Genomic DNA, 18,091 nt, shown 5'->3' on the forward strand with positions numbered 1-18,091 from the left:
CCACTAGATGGCAACCTTGGTCTGTTTCCTGTGTGTCAGGAAGTGCAACTTGAGAAATAACACACACACACACACACACACACACACACACACAGCCGTGGCGGAAACACTCAGGATGTGGCTGGAGAGTCTGTCGCTCTCTCACAATGTTACGAAACAAAAAAGGTCTCTGGCTCTCTGAGAGTTCGTCCTCCTGTTGATACAGAGTTACTTCCCTCTCCTGTATCTCTTCATCATGTCTCTGTGTTTCAAACAAGCTGCTCTGTATTTGCATCTGAAACTCTTTATCGCTCAAACTATCTTCAGCAGCGTTTCCTGTGAGGGGGGAAACCAAAGATCCTGCACGCCTGCTGAAACTGCTCACACCCTCCTCGTCAGCTGTGGACTGCAAACTGTTTGAATTACTTCACGACACTGTAGATTTTATTTGAAATTCATCCATTTTTCAGACGTTAACCACGAGCATCGTCCTCGTTTTCTACAGTAAGACACAAGGCAGAGCTTTGAAAAAGGTTTTCATGTGTAACACAGTGAACAGATGTGTGCACCATGTGGTGGCTGATTTGAAATTTGACAGGAGTCTCATGGTGCAGAAGAAACTGACAGTATAAAGACCTGAGGCGGGTTGAATGAGGCCTGGTTGCTCTGTAACGACACCCACCTGTCAATCAAAGCGTCCATGCTCTTAATCCTGCATAACTTTAAGCCTTAATATAATGTGAACAGGTGAGTTGTATATAAATTCACCCTCAGTACAGTTGTCATGAACGGGGAAATTAGCTACAGAGACCAAAACTGTTTTTTGTACCAGGCTGTAAACATGTTTATTTCTGCTGTGAAACATGGGGACTTATGGAGACTGACTCACTTCTGGAACCAGCCAACAGCTCAAGCTATAGACACGTTTTGGCTCCTACATTAGGTAAACACCAAGCGGCAGTGAAGTGCCAAAAACTGCAGTTCCTCAAACGTCCACTTAAAGTCTGGCTCCAGAAGTGAGTCAGTCTCCATAAGTCCCCATGTTCAAATGTAGAAAAAAACATGTTTACAGCCTGGTACAAAAAACACGATTTGTTCCACTAGGTCTGATAACATTTGGTTAGTCTAGAAGAAGCTGCACAGTTAAATAATTTTATCTCCATTTAAGTTAGCGCCTCAGCAATGTGTTAGATTAAAGGTAATTTAAGACCTGCTGGACTTCTGCAGCCAGCCTCAGGTGGACGTTTGAGTAACTGCAGTTTTTAGCTTCACTTCACATCCACAGAGGTTTGCTGCTTGGTGTTAAACTAATGTAGGAGCCAAAACGTGTCTATAGCTTGTGCTGTTGGCTGGCTCCAGAAGTGAGTCAGTCTCCATAAGTCCCCATGTTCAAAACTTCACAGCAGAAATAAACATGTTTACAGCCTGGTACAAAAAACAGTTTTGGTCTCTGTAGCTAATTTCCCCGTTCATGACAACTGTACTGAGGGTGAATTTATATACAACTCACCTGTTCACATTATATTAAGGCTTAAAGTTATGCAGGATTAAGAGCGTGGACGCTTTGATTGACAGGTGGGTGTGGTTACAGGTGGTTTATTTGAGCAACCAGGTGCCAGGTCCTGCAATGATCCACGTCTTTGTTGATATTTACATTAACCAGGAGGCTACAGAGACCAAAACTGTTTTTTGTACCAGGCTGTAAACATTGGTTGGACATTTTTAACATGGGGACTTATGCAGACTGTCTCTCTTCTGAAACCAGGTTCCTCATATTTCTGTGTCTTAGTTCAGTTTTTAGTCGGTGGAGTGAGACCTCTGTGTTTTCAGTCCTATCTGTGCCCCGGTGCTCTCCGTTGCCGGTTGACGTCACGGCGGCTCATTTCTCCCCGCCCAACCCGCCTCTCGCTGCTTCTTCTCTGGCTTCCTGCTGCCGAGTCCCCGCTCCGGTTCTCTCTCTTGTAGCGGTTCCACGCTGCTCGCTGCCGCCGCTGTTCCACCGCCACGCACGGGCACCGTGAAGTTCAAGGACCGGTGTTTGTTTTTTTTGGTCGGTGGGGGTCGAAACATCGACATTTTCCGGTACGTACACTGCTTTTTTAAAAAATATATTTCTGTTTTTTTTTTTTTTTTTTCCACCACACCACGAAGTGTCGTTACCGGTACTCAGCTGTGACAGGGGCGGCTCAACGTGTGACATCGTGTCGGGGAGAGATGCGCCAACAGGCGGGGAGCACGGTCCTCGAAGATAAACGCACTAAAGTTTAGACTTTACCCCGCCTTGACTGTAACCAACACGGGCATGCATGATAGTCACCACGGCCACCCTCCTCCACCCACCGAGCCTCCACAGAAAAAATGAGGAAGGTCGGCTGATGTGGCTGCACGGGGGAGGGAGGCACTTATAATCGGCCTCATAATCACGCAAAAGCCGCTGGATGGATGGATGGATGGATGGATGGTGCATGCATGCGTGCAGGCAAAGCTGCGGGTAAATGACAATCACGGGATCTGGTGTCTTTCCTTGTTGGAGTTGGAGCTGCATCACATTAGCACTGCTGAGATGCGTGATGTGTCTAATTGTTGCGGGGAGGGGGGGTGAAATGGTGCCCTCATCAATCAGGCTTTAGCATTAACAGAAATATATCTACATGCATTTTACAATTCAGTTTTAGACAGTGTATGTGATCTGTGAGCTGGTGGCGGAGTCTGCCACATGTGATCTACAAAGAGTCTTTTATTTTACCCACCCACTAAAAGTCAGCCCCAGATTTACTCGTCTTAGCTTCCTCCGTCTTTGTCCTCTTCGCTCTCTTCTCCTCTGCCATTATGTCCGTAGAAGCTGCTGAGGCCTGGTTACATTGGCCACTCAAGCCAGCTCCGGTTCTGGCACGACACCGACTCTTTCAAATCTCCCGTGGTACAAACACGAACTAACTCGGCTTCTTGCTCGTTCGCTCTCTCCTTTTTCTCGTCTTAGCTTCCTCCGTCAACGTCCTCTTCGCTCTCTTCTCCTCTGCCATTATGTCCGTAGAAGCCACTGAGGTTACATTGGTCACTCAAATCAGCTCCGGTTCTGGCACGACACCGACTCCTCCTCTTTCAAATCTCCCGTGGTACAATCACTAACTAACTAACTCGGCTTCTTGCTCGCTCGCTCTCTCCTTTTTCTCTTCTTAGCTTCCTCCGTCAACGTCCTCTTCGCTCTTATCTCCTCTGCCATTGTGTACAGCTAACAGCAGCTACAGTTTACTTCACTGTCCATCAGGAAACTCTGTAAATCACAGAGATTTGAGGCAGAGCGGCAGGAGACCAGAAACCAGAAAACATTTCCTCCATTAAAATATGATCCAGTTTTTGTTAATTTGCTCGTTTGCATACCGCCCTCTCTCCGTCTCCGTGACGATACAAAGCTTCTTTAGTTTTGTGTGTGTGTGTGTGTGTGTGTGTGTGTGTGTGTGTGTGTATAAAGCTTACTATCACGGTGTGTGTATCACTGTGCTGCCTCAGCTTGCAGTCATCATTCCTCCTCGACTTTACACACTCAGCTGCTTTTATTCATCAGAGCTGCCTTTATAGTGAGCGTTCATACTGAACGACACACTCATCCATCATGTGAGTGTTTTACCTGTCAGAGCACACACACACACACACACACACACACACACAGGTGTGTCAGTGTAAATATGTGGCACACACACACACACAGCGGCGTTACCTCAGAATAAATCAAATTAAACTAATTATCAGGTGTGTTTCAACATCCACAAGCTTGTATGCTTCATTTCACGACTCCGGGACGTCTTTGTAGTGTCGACATACTTTGTGTTTCTGCACAAGCGGCACAGAAACCAGTCCACCGTGACAACAAAGCCCAAACCTCCGAGGGGTGACTACCATCTTTTTGGAAGCGCCCCAAACCCATTTAAGATAATGCTGCATTCACTGACAGGCCCAAACACACTCGAGGCTCGCGTTTCCTCCCCTGTATGAGAATGAGGACACAAACTCCCGATGAGAAAGGAGTGTCGATGCTCCGAGCCAGTTGTCCTGTTTAAGTCGTGTCACAGGGAACTACAACAAAGCAGAACTGGGACAGAAGACAACTTTTTCCCTCTGCGGCGCTTCCTGAACTTCTCCGTCCTTGAAAGACGATCGTCAAACTCTTATTTAGTCGTTCAAGTGTCGACTGTAGCTTTGCAGTCAGACGATCCTCGATGCCACATCTCGACTCTGAATTATTGATCGGGGCATCGAGGTTAAACGGTTTACAGACGGCTGAGAGGAGCGACACGTGTCGAAAGGAAAAACCTGCAGAGGGTTTAAAGGTTTGCAGACATCTCTGCATAAAAACTAAACATACAGACCCAGTTTCACTGAGTTATCCTTGTCAACAGTACGAATATATCATCAGTTGTTGGGCTGACAAGTTGGAGAACTTGTTGCCCAACAACCATCCCAACCTCTACCCTAAAAAAAGATTTACCCAAATGCCCCAGTAACCAGATATCAACGCACGTCTGTCAAAAACAATGAGCCGTTTATTCCAGTTAGAAAACTTCCTGCTCGTCTTCTTCACACGTTAATCAGGTCAAAGTTAGTCGAGACAACATCATGTAACCTTACTCTCACTAACTGAGTTAGTATCACCTGGTAACTAACGGCTCAGGATATGATGCAGCATTTCAACTTTTTGCATTCAGCCCGATGCGAGCGATCACAGTTCCTCCCAGTTGGAGTTTGGCTGCATGCAAAGCTGCATAACTGGTTTAACTGTTTAACGGCACACAAGCGAGCACCAGGAGAATCACAGGTCAGTCGTCACGGTTTCAAAATACTACCTTTATTCTACCTTTTTTTTATTTGAATCCTGTTTGCAGTGTAACAAAGATAATCCAACTCGTTTTGATATCTGAAGTTTTGTCGGCTCGTGTTTGTTGTTGATTTTATCGTCTCAGGGCGGATGAACAGGTTTGAGTTCGGCGTTGTTTGGATAAGTATCGTTCAGTTGTGCAGTAGCTGATAGGAGAGAGTCACCTGAGTTAATGATTAGATGGTTTATCTCCTGAGTGGCCTGTTATCAGCTCTCTGGTGAGAAACCAACAGAACCCGACCGATAAGTCAAGTCTGATGACAGATTAACGACAGGAAAAATCAGTTATTATATTTGATCATCTATAACTTTTTATTGTGTTTTTGTTTCTTCTGGCGAAGAATTTACACTGACTGGAAACCAGCGTTAAAGTGCCACTGATGTTTGAGTTGGAATGTCAAGAAGTTCCTCAAACGTCCACTTGAGGCTGGCTCCAGAAGTGAGTCAGTCTCCATAAGTCCCCATGTTCAAATGTCCAACTTCACAGCAGAAATAAACATGTTTACAGCCTGGTACAAAAAACAGTTTTGTTCTCTGTAGCATAGACTATTATCATTGACTTCAATGGGAAGATTCAGCTGTTTGGTTTGATTGGCTGGAGCCTGGAAATGTGAGCAGACGACACAACTTGTTACCTGCATGAAGGTTTGTGCCGCCCACCTAAAACCAACAAGAAGAGCTCAAACTAACTTTTAAATTAGGATATTATGTCACATGTACTCATGGGTAAAGAAACCTTTAAATGTCTCCACCTCACTTTCAGGCTCCTCACGCAGCATGTTGATGCATGAAGCTGATCTCACGTTGTAATCTTCTCCTCTTTTGTCCCGTCTGTGTAGGTGGAGTGGTGTTGAGGAAACCGACCGCAGACATCATGGTGAACATCCCAGAATACTATGCAGGGAAAAATGTGCTGATCACCGGGGCGACGGGCTTCATGGGCAAGGTACGGTGTTAGCTGAAGACAACAGGACGTGACCGAACCCGACCGAGGGAGGGGACCTGTTTGTCAAAACCTCCAAATTATGCTAGCGCCCTCTCTCTGTCGCTACCCAGATAGCAAATATTTTGGCTGTATACATTTGTCACTTTTGGCTTTCATTTGGCATTAAGAAAGCCTTTTGGCTTAACTGTGGTATGATTAGGGTTATCCATAATAGATAAGGAGGCACCAGCAATATATGGCTGAGTTAAGGCATGTGTATGGCATGCCAGAAGACTGGGCGCGAGCGGGAACAGCTGATTTGGGGCTCTTCTGGGACATTTATGGCTATATTTTAGAAGCCGGATTTGGGCCAAAGCGAAGCCAAAAGATTTTTGCTATCTGTGTATAGGCAGGTATGTAGTTTGTACGCCATCATCTACCGCATAAACCAGACTGACCACCACTCAGTGTAGTGGGAACACAGCTCCTTGTAATCAGAGCTAACAGTGCTATCAGAACTATTAGAGCTATCAGGGCTATTAGAGCTAACAACTATTAGAGCTATCAGGGCTAACAGAGCTAACAGGGCTAACAGAACTATTAGAGCTATCAGGGCTAACCGAGCTAACAACAATTAGAGCTGTCAGGGCTAACAGAGCTAACAACTATTAGAGCTATCAGAACTATTAGAGCTATCAGAACTATTAGAGCTATCAGGGCCAACAGAGCTAACAACAATTAGAGCTATCAGGGCTAACAGAGCTAACAACTATTAGAGCTATCAGGGCTAACAGAACTATTAGAGCTATCAGGGCTAACCGAGCTAACAACTATTAGAGCTATCAGAACTATTAGAGCTATCAGAACTATTAGAGCTATCAGGGCTAACAGGGCTAACAACTATTAGAGCTATCAGGGCTAACAGAGCGAACAACTATTAGAGCTATCAGGGCTAACAGAGCTATTAGAGCTATCAGAGCTAATAGAGCTAACAGCTATCAGAGATAACAGAACTATCAGAGCTATTGGTGTTAACAGTGCTATCGGAGCTATCAGAGCTAACAGATCTAACCGGTATTATCCGACTCTCCATGTGCACAGAGAGTTTTCTGGAGCTTGGACAGTCACTGAAGCTCGTTCATGATTAATTGCAAAAGTGTCTGTATGTTAAATATGGAACGTTAGCTGAGATAGCAACTCAGAGAGGCTACGTCTCTGCTGTTTGTGTTGTCTGTTTTACTGAATGATAAGTAAAAATCAAACTTTGGTTTTGGTTCGGGGGGTTTAGTTAGACTTCAACAGCTGATACATGAATCTGGTTTTTGTCCTTCCACCAAACAGAGCAAGGGTTTTTCTGACGTTGTGGAGGAAGAAGCAGAACACTAGTTTAACGCCTCTTTACTGGACAGTTAGAAGAGGTTGACCTTTGTACCTCTGATTAAAGGTGCTGCTGGAGAAGCTGCTGAGGTCCTGCCCTGAGGTCAAAAGTGTCTACGTGATGGTCAGGTCAAAATCTGGTCAGAACCCTCAGGCCCGCGTCGCCGACATGGTCAACTGCAAGGTGAGAAGTGGTCCGACAGAACGGGAAGGTATAATTCATTAGGTGTGGAGGGGTCTGGGAGAAACCAGTTCTCTGCAACTTTTGTGGCGGGGTTGCACCACACAAGGTGGAGTAAATTCTTTGAAAGACATTCACCTCCTCCAGAGGAAGTGTCTTCTATTGTTGTCTCAGAGCCAGAGGACATATTTCACATTTCTTGTGGCATAACACATCTTTAAAAAGTTTAACACGGCAACACGTAGAAGTTTGAGTGTAATCCCACTGTGGTAACCATAGACAGCTGTACTCGAGTATTTGGTCTGATTACATTACTTCAGATAGTGAGTCCTGGTCCAAAGCCAACATGTCCAGCTCCTGTTCTGGCACGACAGTCTCCGGCCTGTAGTTGCAGTTTACTTCACTGTCCATCAGGAAACTCTGTAACTAACTTTATTTCTTCACTCAGCTGTTTGAAAGATTGCAAGACGAGCAGCCGGGCTTCGTGGAGAAGATCATAGCGGTGAGCAGCGACCTCACGCTTCCCGAGCTGGATCTGAGTAAAGAGGATCAGAACATCCTCGCCGAGAACGTCAACATCGTTTTCCACTGCGCCGCCACCATCCGCTTCAACGAGCCTCTCAAGTGAGTCTTCTACAATATGTGCAGTACTGCTTCTTTCTGTTGGCTGTAAACGTGTTTTCTTGCCAGTTTTGGTTGTAGTTTGTTTACCCAGTCTAATGAACGATAATCAGGCTGGATGCCGTGTATTATTACGGCTGTTTGCTTCACTCAGTGACGGCACGTTGGTGTTGACAGCTTGTGCCCACTGTTGTTTGCAGTACACAGAGATACTTGAAACCTGACACACCTCCCTCGACAAATCACTGACTGTTTCTGCAGCGAACTGGCACAATGTTTTCATTGTCTTCAGTGTTTGGGGGCAGTTAGTTATGATGCCACACCTTTCATCTGTGCTCATTTTGTGTCCCTGCTCTTGGTTCTTACAGGAATAAAAAGTGCATTTGTTTTGCTTTTTAGACTAAAAGCATGTAGAAGCTAGCTAGCCTAGCTCCATTCAGAGAGGAAAATATGCCTACCAACACCTCTAAGCTCATAAATATACATGTTGTGTCTCATTTTTTAAAACCGTAAACAAATAAATGTAGAACTGATAATTTGCGGTCTATGGGGAGTAACTAGTGCTCGCCTAGTCCTTCTGTGCAGCATCTCTGGCTACAGCATTGGTTATCAGTAACCACAGGTATTTTTATATCACTGTGACGACAATGTCATGTTGGAAAAAAAGAAAAGTTGCAGATGAGTTGTAGAGCTGCTACCTTTTTTGAGTGTGGAGTAAGAACCTCCTCTTTGGTCACTTGCATGAGCCCGGTTACAATGCCCAGCTCTGGTTCTGGCATGACACTGGCTCCTGCTGGAACCAGTGTTGCTTTAATGTAGTAGTAGTAGTAGTAGTAGTAGTAGTAGTAGTAGTAGTAGTAGTAGCCAAAAATGGGGTTGGTAGTCAACTAATAATAATAATAGTGGTATTAATGGCGGAGTAGTAATGTAGTAGTGGTGGTACCAGTAATGGTGGTGGTGGTTGTGGTAGTTTACCAATAATGGTATAAGTGGTACCGGTGGTGGTGGTATGTAGTAGTGTAGTAGTAATGGTAATTGTGGTGGTGGCAAGTGTAGTACAAGTAGTAGTAACACCAATAATGGTAGTAGTACCAGTAATTGATTAGTACTACCAAACTAGACTTGGGGATGTGCACTGCAGTCGCTGCCTGCCTGTAAGTATTGATTCTCACACTGACTCGTTAGTTTGAGTGCTGATAATAAATGGGATACAGCATGTTAATGAGTCAGCTGTAGAGGTAAAGGCAGACTGAGGCGGCTAACCACATCCACGCTCCAGAAATGAGATCTCGTCTGTTCCTGTCGTCACTAGATAAAATGAAAGAATGAAAATTCCTCCACACTGTTCATCACATGCTCTCACTTTATGTGGAGAGTTAATTTCATCCTCTGAATCCTCCATCTGTCCTTTCTCCCCTCCCCTCCTCTCTCTCTTTCTCTCAGAGATGCAATGCAGCTGAATGTCCTGGCCACCCAGAAGATGTTGGCACTGGCCCACCGGATGAAGCACCTGCAGATTTTCATTCACATCTCCACAGCCTACGCCAACTGTGACCGAGAGCTCATTGAGGAAATCGTCTACTCTCCGCCCATAGACTACCGCAGACTCATCGACTCTCTGGAGTATGTTGAACCGACGGTGGTGGTGGTTATTTTGGATGTCTTTAGATAAGAAAACGTAGGAATGTATCATGAAGATTAATATCATGAAGCATTGAGCGTGCAGGCTTAGCCATGACCGGAGAGTAGCACTGCTTAGTAGCACTATGTTGTAGAGGCTGCTGGTCTCAGCTGCTCAGATGGATTAGTAAAGCATCAGGAGGCCGCAGAGTGAGTGGAGATCAGGCGGTGATTCTCAGGACTGCATGGATAGCAGCGTCACAGTGTAGGGTTTGATTGACTTAACTTAAGCTTAATGTTACATTTACATTTAGTTTATCCAAAGCGACTTACAAAACAATTGAGGTAGACTGAAGTGAAGTCACAGTGTCATCTGCATAGTAGTGATATGAGAATCTATGCGAGCATATAATCGGACCCAGAGAGGTGGAGTAAATGGCAAAGAGTGATAGGTGGTGACGTGGTGAGATGCCAAGCAGGAAATGTTGAATGATTCAAACCAGAAGAGCCGAGCCAGAGATCCCCATGTTGGAGGAGCAGAGAAGCATGGCGTGGTTAACTGTGTCAAAGGTGGTTGGTTCTGTTTCAGTTCATTTATCTTTGCCATTTCCATGTTGTTTGAACGCTTGTTGACTCTGTCCAACCAATGCAAAAACACACACACCTGCATGTGGATTAAATATTTGATTTAGATGTTGAGTCCATAGACAAAAATGCAGTCTATCTTTTCAGTCCTGAAAACTGAACGTAAACAAATATTACATGATATGCCCTTAACAACTGTGTTAGGGGTCAGACTTTGGATGTTTACATTTTAAATTCAAAGTGAGACTATTCAGAGTCATACCACAACATTTCTGCTTGACCTATGATTTGGTCATCGATGAACGTGCTCGAGACATTTCACCTTTCACGTAGATGACGAATGCACCGCTAACTTGACTGTCATTGGTCCCTGCTACCGATTCTGAGTGTGGAAGAACAGGGCACCTATTTTGGAAACGGGGGTGCGTTCTTTGAGTGGATGAAAACGGAGCTTTTAAGATGCAGTCTACCCGTGCGAGGGCTAGCAGTCAGCCAAACCTGGCGCCGTGCCGCTGCATGGCTTAAAACCGGACTGAAATGTCTCAACAACTACTAAATGGATTGTCCTCAGAGGATGAATCTCACTGAGTTGTTTCCTTAGTGCCACTGTGAGGTGACAACTCTTGGATGGATTGCCAAGAAATTAGGCACAGATATGCGTAACTCAACGATTTGCCCCACATATTGTACAGACATCCGTTGGTCCCAGTGATATATTGTGTGGATTAAAGTCTCTGTATTTGTGCTTAGGTGGTTTAAATAAAGTCTAATCTTGTCATATGTTGTTGTTTTTGTTGTATAGTGGATGGTGACGAGCTCGTGTCTGCTATGACTCCCAAGCTGATTGGGAAGCGTCCCAACACCTACACCTTCACCAAAGCTTGGCGGAGTACATGGTGACGCAGGAGGCCGGAGACCTCAACGTAGCCATCATCCAGACCTCCATAGTCGGAGCAAGCTGGAAGAACCTTTCCCAGTAAGTTCAGACTGAGTGTTACATTACTTTAATCGTAATTTAACTTGATTTAGAGTAAAAAATCTTACCCAGATTAAGTTTGGATGATTCTAAGTTTTCTGCATTTAAAATATGTTCCACTGAACAACACAGGATATATGTTGAGGCATTTGAAAGTGTTGAATCCAAAATATACTTATTTAAAAAAAAAGGCCAAATTGCAGATGAATTGTAGAGCTGCTACCTTTGCTGCAGAGCCCTGTTCATTGCCCGCTTGCCTGGCTCCTGTTCTAGCACAACACGACTTGTGCCGGAACCAGTGTTGCTTTAATGGAACTAAATAAGAGTAATTGATACCAACAGTACAGAGGTATTTTAAGCTGCAGTCTCGTGGTTTGATGATAGAAACTCAAAACGAAGAAAGCGCTATACTAGGGATCAGCCAGTTCTCTGGTACTCTAGCTGCTGTGTTCTGCTTTGTTTATTTTATGAACAGCTTCTAAACCTGAGTCTGACTCAAAATTACGCTGCAAAATAGAGGCACAACACAAATAAACACACTGCTGGACAACCAGTGCCTGATCCTGTCTGAATGCAGCCTTAGCTTTAATTAACTCAGAAAAATAGGATTGTAGTAAAGTGAGTTTATTCCTTAGTTGTTCAAAATTGGGTAATATACTGTCTATAAAAGGACCTTCATGTTTTCTGTCTGTTTCTAAATATAGTCATCCATTACGGATGAAAAATTGGGACAAACAAAAGCAAGCGAAGGGTTTCCAACCTATTTTTTTCTAATAGTGGGCAAACTTTCAGAGGCTGTTTTACAATGGGATTGTGTTTGACATACTGTAATGACAGAAAACAAAAGGGCAGATTCATTCACTTGTAACTCGTACAGATACTCATTTCAGCACAGTATTGCTCTTTCCTGTTGAATACCACCCGGACAGCACAGAATCTGTCACGATCGTTCATCAAATTTCAATCACACCCCCGTCTGTCTCTTCTTTGTCTTCTTCTGAGAGCACTCTGTCATCAATGAGGCTTCAGGCAGCGATCGCTGCGATGGTGGGTGGAGGATGTGAGGGAATGTGGAGTTAAGACACTCTGCACACCTTTTAGGCGGAAAACGGAGTTTGCAAATCTGGTTTGGGAAAGTTTGAGAAATCGGATGACTAGACAACTGAAAGATTTCAGTTTTCAGACTGTTCAGAGTGTGTGAATCAATGCTGCTTTCCTCTTTCAGGGTTGGATTGATAACTTCAATGGGACCGAGTGGAATATTCATTGCAGTAAGTGCTAAAAGTCTATATTACTATTAGTACATTTGCCTGTGCACCAGGAAAGGTTCTGATCAAATGAGCCGTCCTGCGATGTGTACTCCAGAGCTCAGTTACCACAATTACGAGACAAAATATTTTGTGCCCTGAGGGCGGTTAAACAAACCTGTTTCCTGTTTGATGTGAGCGGATTTGTCTGAACTCTGAGCCTCAGGCTGCAACTGGACCAGAATCTGCCTGAAGAAATGTAATTTAAAAAACAACAACATATAAATATGTAATACTTAAAGGCAAGGCATTCGTCCAGCTCCTGTGTTAAGATGTGTGTCATTGGTCCGTTTTGGTTCTTAATCTGAAGGCTCGAAATCTTACCAACTTCCTTTCACCTTCTCCAGGCCGGTAAGGGGATCCTGCGTACGATAGGGCGTCCAATGATGCGGTGGCTGACCTGGTGCCTGTGGACGTGGTCATCAACGCCACGTTGGCGGCAGCTTGGTACTCTGGATCACAGATGCTCAACAGGTTTGGAGAGATGCCCGATCAGCCTTGAGTCAAGTCAGTTGTTTTGCTAAAGTGAAAATCGAATTTTCACTTGGAATATTCTGTTCTTTATTAAAGGCCAAGAAACATCCTCGTTTACAACTGCACGACCGGTGGGATAACCCGTTTCACTGGGGCGAAGTCGGTATGAGCTCCTTTCGTTATGTTACCTAAACACAGCCTCTGTCAGGCCTCTGACAATGGAGATGCATATGTTTAAACGTAGCATTTAATGACATACCAAGGCGGTACTCCGATCCACCAACTGCCACACCCAAACTGCTTGCAAGCTTTTGTTCATTTGTTCCCCAAGGATCCTGGAGTTTTCTTCGTGTATTCCACCTTTTGAAAACCGAAGTCCTTGTTTGACTCCCTTTTAAAAAGAATTCGTAATATTGGTAATGTTGGATTCAGTTCATACTGCCTGAACAGCACGGTGGGAATTGGCAGCAGCAAATATTGGTAATATATGAAAGTGGTTGATAGATTTCTACACAGAACTAGAAAATATCAAGAAATTTGTGCCTGATCTTGGTGCGTCTCGCCCATACATTATTTTTGACACTGCTAAGTAGTGTTACCATTGAGTTTGAAAGGGCAAACTGATATTAGACAGAGATTTCAGTTAAGCCAATCACAGTCAGCCTTGTGATTTTCTGCCTAGCAACCAGCTGCAGTGAACTGCTGAATAGAAACAGCTGCTGTTGCTCTGCTCTGATTGGTCGACTGCTACTGCCAACTGAAACAGTTGAGAGAAAATTGAGCCTTGAAAGTAACCCTCGACAACAGACATCTTCATCCAACCATAGGTCGTATCAATGAATGGATGTGCTTATAAGCATCCTGAATGTTCCTGTGTGTCTATTATAATTTGTGTGGCTAGTTAAAAAATTGACCTCTAGAGCGAGGTAAAAAACTGGTACGTCTGCTTTCCCTCCACAATTCTGCTCTCAGTTAATATGGAGTAAATGGGGCAATGGTGGGTGAACCTGACCTTCTGAGCTAACTGAGCCAAAAACTATAGTCTGACAGCTTCAGCGGTTATGTGAGCGAGCAGCACAAATTTTTCTTACAATTTGATGTTCAAATTATTTCTGTAGAGTGAAATTTGTGGCCGGGAGCAGTTTAAATAATTTTTGCGATGTTTGTCTCACTCTCGCTTCTGAACATTCCGTCTATAAGCGCCCATGTTAAATTTTCCCGCCTTTTTTTCCGCGACCATGAAACACTTAGAAAAGTCAGAGCTTTTAAAACTATTAAAAATACAGATAATAACTATTTTACATATTTTATTTATTGAATTTCCCACCTAGCTGCACAGTCGTGAATATTAAAGTTGTACTGTGATACTGTTTTCCTCTGCCAGCCTTAAACTTAACTTCATTGTTAGAATGGGAATACATACAACCTAATTATATCTAATACTATAAAAACTCCATGGTATTTATCGATGGGTTCATTCTTGAACTTGGAAACCGTATGGACAATCTCTCATTTTTAGTAGCTGCTCTGGAGCTTTCAATCATATCATGATCTTCAGCATCGGCTGGGGATTCAGCTTTAACCCTGTTACCGAGGAAGATCATGTGAGACAATCAAAGCTCCAGAATGGCTATTGATGACCATAATGGTGAATAATTTAGCAGCCTATTGAACGAAAACAAACTCGATCGTGTTGTAAGTTGTGTATTTCGTGACAGTCTTAATGTACCAGCATGTGCTTCAATAAGTCGAGGTTGTGGGTCGGGAAAAGAGCAATTAGGTCCTGCTTGGTAACTTCAGGGAGGTATTAAAACTGTATTTAACTGCGATTGATGACTTGTGTTTGAACAACCTTTTGTTTTCATACTACCAGACTAGATGGGGATGCTGCACTGCAGTCGCTGCCGTCCGTAAGTAGTATGATTCACACTGACTCGGTAGTTTGAGTGCTGATAATAAATGGGATACAGCATGTTAATGAGTCAGCTGTAGAGGTAAAGGCAGACCGAGCGAGACAAACTGACATACACAGCTCCAGAAATGAGATCTCAATCTGTTCCTGTCGTCACTCAGATAAAATGAAAGAATGAAAATATCCTCCACACTGTTTCATCACATGCTCACTTTAGGTGGAGAGTTAATGTTCATCATCCTCTGAATCCCCATCTGTCCTTTCTCCCCTCCCCTCCTCTCTCTCTCTCTCTCAGAGATGCAATGCAGCTGAATGTCCTGGCCACCCAGAGATGTTTGCACTGGCCCACCGGATATAGCACCTGCAGATTTTCATCACATCTCCACAGCCTACGCCAACTGTGACCGAGAGCTCATTGAGGAATCGTCTACTCTCCGCCATAGACTAACCGCAGTACTCATCGACTCTCTGGAGTATGTTTGAACCGACGTGGTGGTGGTTCTTTTGGATGTATTTTAGATAAAAAACAACGTAGGAATGTATCACTGACGATTAATGATCGTGACAGCATTGAGCGGCAGGCTTAGCCGTGACCGGAGAGTAGCCTGCTTAGTTGCACTAAGGTTGTAGAGGTCTGGTCTCAGCTGCTCAGAATGGTTAGTAAAAGCTCAGGAGGCCGCAGAGTGAGTGGAGATTCAGGCGGATGATTCTCGGGACTGCATGGATAGCGCGTCACAGTGTATGGTTTTAGATGTGTCTTAACTTAGCTTTATTACATTTACATAGTTTATCCAAAGCGACTTACAAAACAATTGAGGTAAACGAAGTGGAAGTCAGATTGTCATCTGCATAGTATGATATGGAGAACCATGCAAGCATATAATCGGACCCAGAGAGGTGGAGTAAATGGCAAAGAGTGATAGTGGTGGTGACGTTGTGAGATGCCCAGCTAGGATATGTCGAATGATTCAAACCAGGAAGAGCCGAGCCAGAGATGGCCAATGTTGGAGAGAGCAGAGAAGCATGGCGTGTGTAACTGTGGTCAAAGGTGGTTGATTCTGTTTCAGTTCATTTAATCTTTGCCATTCCATGTTGTTTGAACCGTTGTTGACTCTGTCCAACCAATGCGAAACAACTACACCCGCATGTGGATTAAATATTTGAGGTTTAGATGTTGATTCCATAGACAAAAGCGCAGTCTGTATCTTTTCAGTCCTGAAAACTGAACGTAAACAAATATTACAGGATATGCCCAACAACTGTGTTAGGGGTCAGACTTTGAATAGTCTCACTTTGAATTTAAAATGTAAACCATCCCGAGAGTCATACCACAAACATTTCTGCTTCACCTATGATTGTCCATCGATGAACGAGCTCGAGACTTTCACCTTTCACGTAGATGACGAATGAAACCGCTAACTGACTGTCATTGGTCCCTGCGACCGATTCGGATGTGGAAGAACGGGCACCTATTTTGGAAAACGGGTGGTGATGAAAACGGAGCTTGTAAGAGGCAGTCTACCCGGCGAGGCTAGCAGTCAGCCAACCCTGGAGCGTGCAGCGTGCCATGGCTTAAAACCAGGACTGAAATGTCATCAACAACTACAAATGGATTGTCCTCAGAGGATGATCTCACTGAGCCTTGTGCCTTTAGTGCACGTGTAGGAGAGACAACTCTTGGATGGATTGCCAAGAAATTAGGGCACAGATATGCGTAACTCAACGATTTGCCCCACATATTGTACAGACATCGTTTTCCGAATGATATATTGTATGTGATTAAAGTCTCTGTATTTGTGCTGTCGGGTGGTTTTAAAAAAAGTCTAATCTTGTCCATTATGTTTTTTGTTGTATAGAGGAATGGATGACGAGCTCGTGTCTGCTATGGACCGTCCCAGCGTGATTGGGAAGCGTCCCAAACACCTACACTTCACCCAGCCTTGGCAGGAGTACATGGTGCAGCAGGAGGCCGGAGACCCAAACGTAGCCATCATCAGAACTACTATAGTCGGTAGCAAGCTGGAAAAACTTTCCCAGTAAGAGATTCAGAGGTTTAGCATTACTTTAATCGTAATTTAACTGAGTTAAGAGTAAAATCTACCTAAAGTAAGTTGAATGAGATGTTTCGGCATTGTAAAATAATGTTCCAACTGAAACAACACGAGAGTAATGGTGAGTGCATTTGAAAGTGTTGAATCCAGAAAATATACTTATCCTTTAAAAAAAAAGGCCAACGTGCGATGAATTGAGAGCTGCGACCTTTGTGCAGAGCCCTGTTAAATTGCCCGCTTGCCTGGCTCCTGTTCTAGCACAACACAGACTTGTGCCGGAACCAGTGTTGCTTAATGGAACTAATAAGGATGATATGATACCAACGGTAACAGAGGTATTTAAGCTGCAGTCTCGTGGTTTTGAGGAAGAACTCGAAAACGAAGAAAGCGCTGAATACTAGGGATCAGCCATTCTCTGGTACTCTAGCTGCGTGTGTTCTGCTTTGTTTATATGATGAACGAGCTTCTAAACATAGGTCTGACTCGAAATGTTACGCTGCAAAAGTAAGGCATAAACACAACTGCTGGACGACCAGGTGGCTATCCGTCTGAATGCAGCCGTAGATTTAATAAAACTCGAGAAAAAAGAGGATTGTAAGTGAAAGTGAAGTTTAGTACCCTCAAGTATGGTTCAAAACTTGGGTTATATACTGGTCCCTATAGAAAAGACCTTCATGTTTTGTTCTGTTTCTTATTAAATATAGTCCATCCATTATGGATGAAAATGTGGGACAAAAAACAAATGCAATGCGAACAGGGTTTTCCACCATATTTGTTTATGTATACGAATGGACACATTTGCAGAGACTGTGTTCAACATGTATGTGTAGTTTGACACATACTGTAATGACAGAAAACAATAGAGGCAGATTCATTACATCTTAGTAACTCGATCAACTAAGATACTCATTTCATCCAGCAACAGTACTTTGGCTTATCCTGTGAATACCACCCGGACATGACAGAAGCTGTCAACGATCAGTTCATCAAATTTCATCACAAAACCCACCCGTCTGTCTCAATTATTTGTCTTCTTCTGATAGCAACTCTGTCATCAATTGAGGCGTTCGAGCAGCGATCGGCTGCGATGGTGGGGGGAGGAATGGTGAGGAATGTTGGAGTTAAGACCTCTGCACTAACTTTTAGGCGGAAAACATGAGTGTTGCAAAATCTGGTTTGGGAAAGTTTGAGAAAGCTATCAGGGCTAACA

The 18,091-nt window shown here is 44.0% G+C and overlaps 1 pseudogene; it reads left to right on the forward strand.

Annotated features, from left to right (window-relative positions):
- Nucleotides 1–1,750: 1,750 nt before the first annotated feature.
- Nucleotides 1,751–16,870, forward strand: LOC113744095 (fatty acyl-CoA reductase 1-like; annotated as a pseudogene).
- The last annotated feature ends 1,221 nt before the right edge of the window (nucleotides 16,871–18,091 follow it).

Source organism: Larimichthys crocea, chromosome XX (genome assembly GCF_000972845.2).
Source record: "Larimichthys crocea isolate SSNF chromosome XX, L_crocea_2.0, whole genome shotgun sequence".
NCBI lineage: Eukaryota > Metazoa > Chordata > Actinopteri > Sciaenidae > Larimichthys > Larimichthys crocea.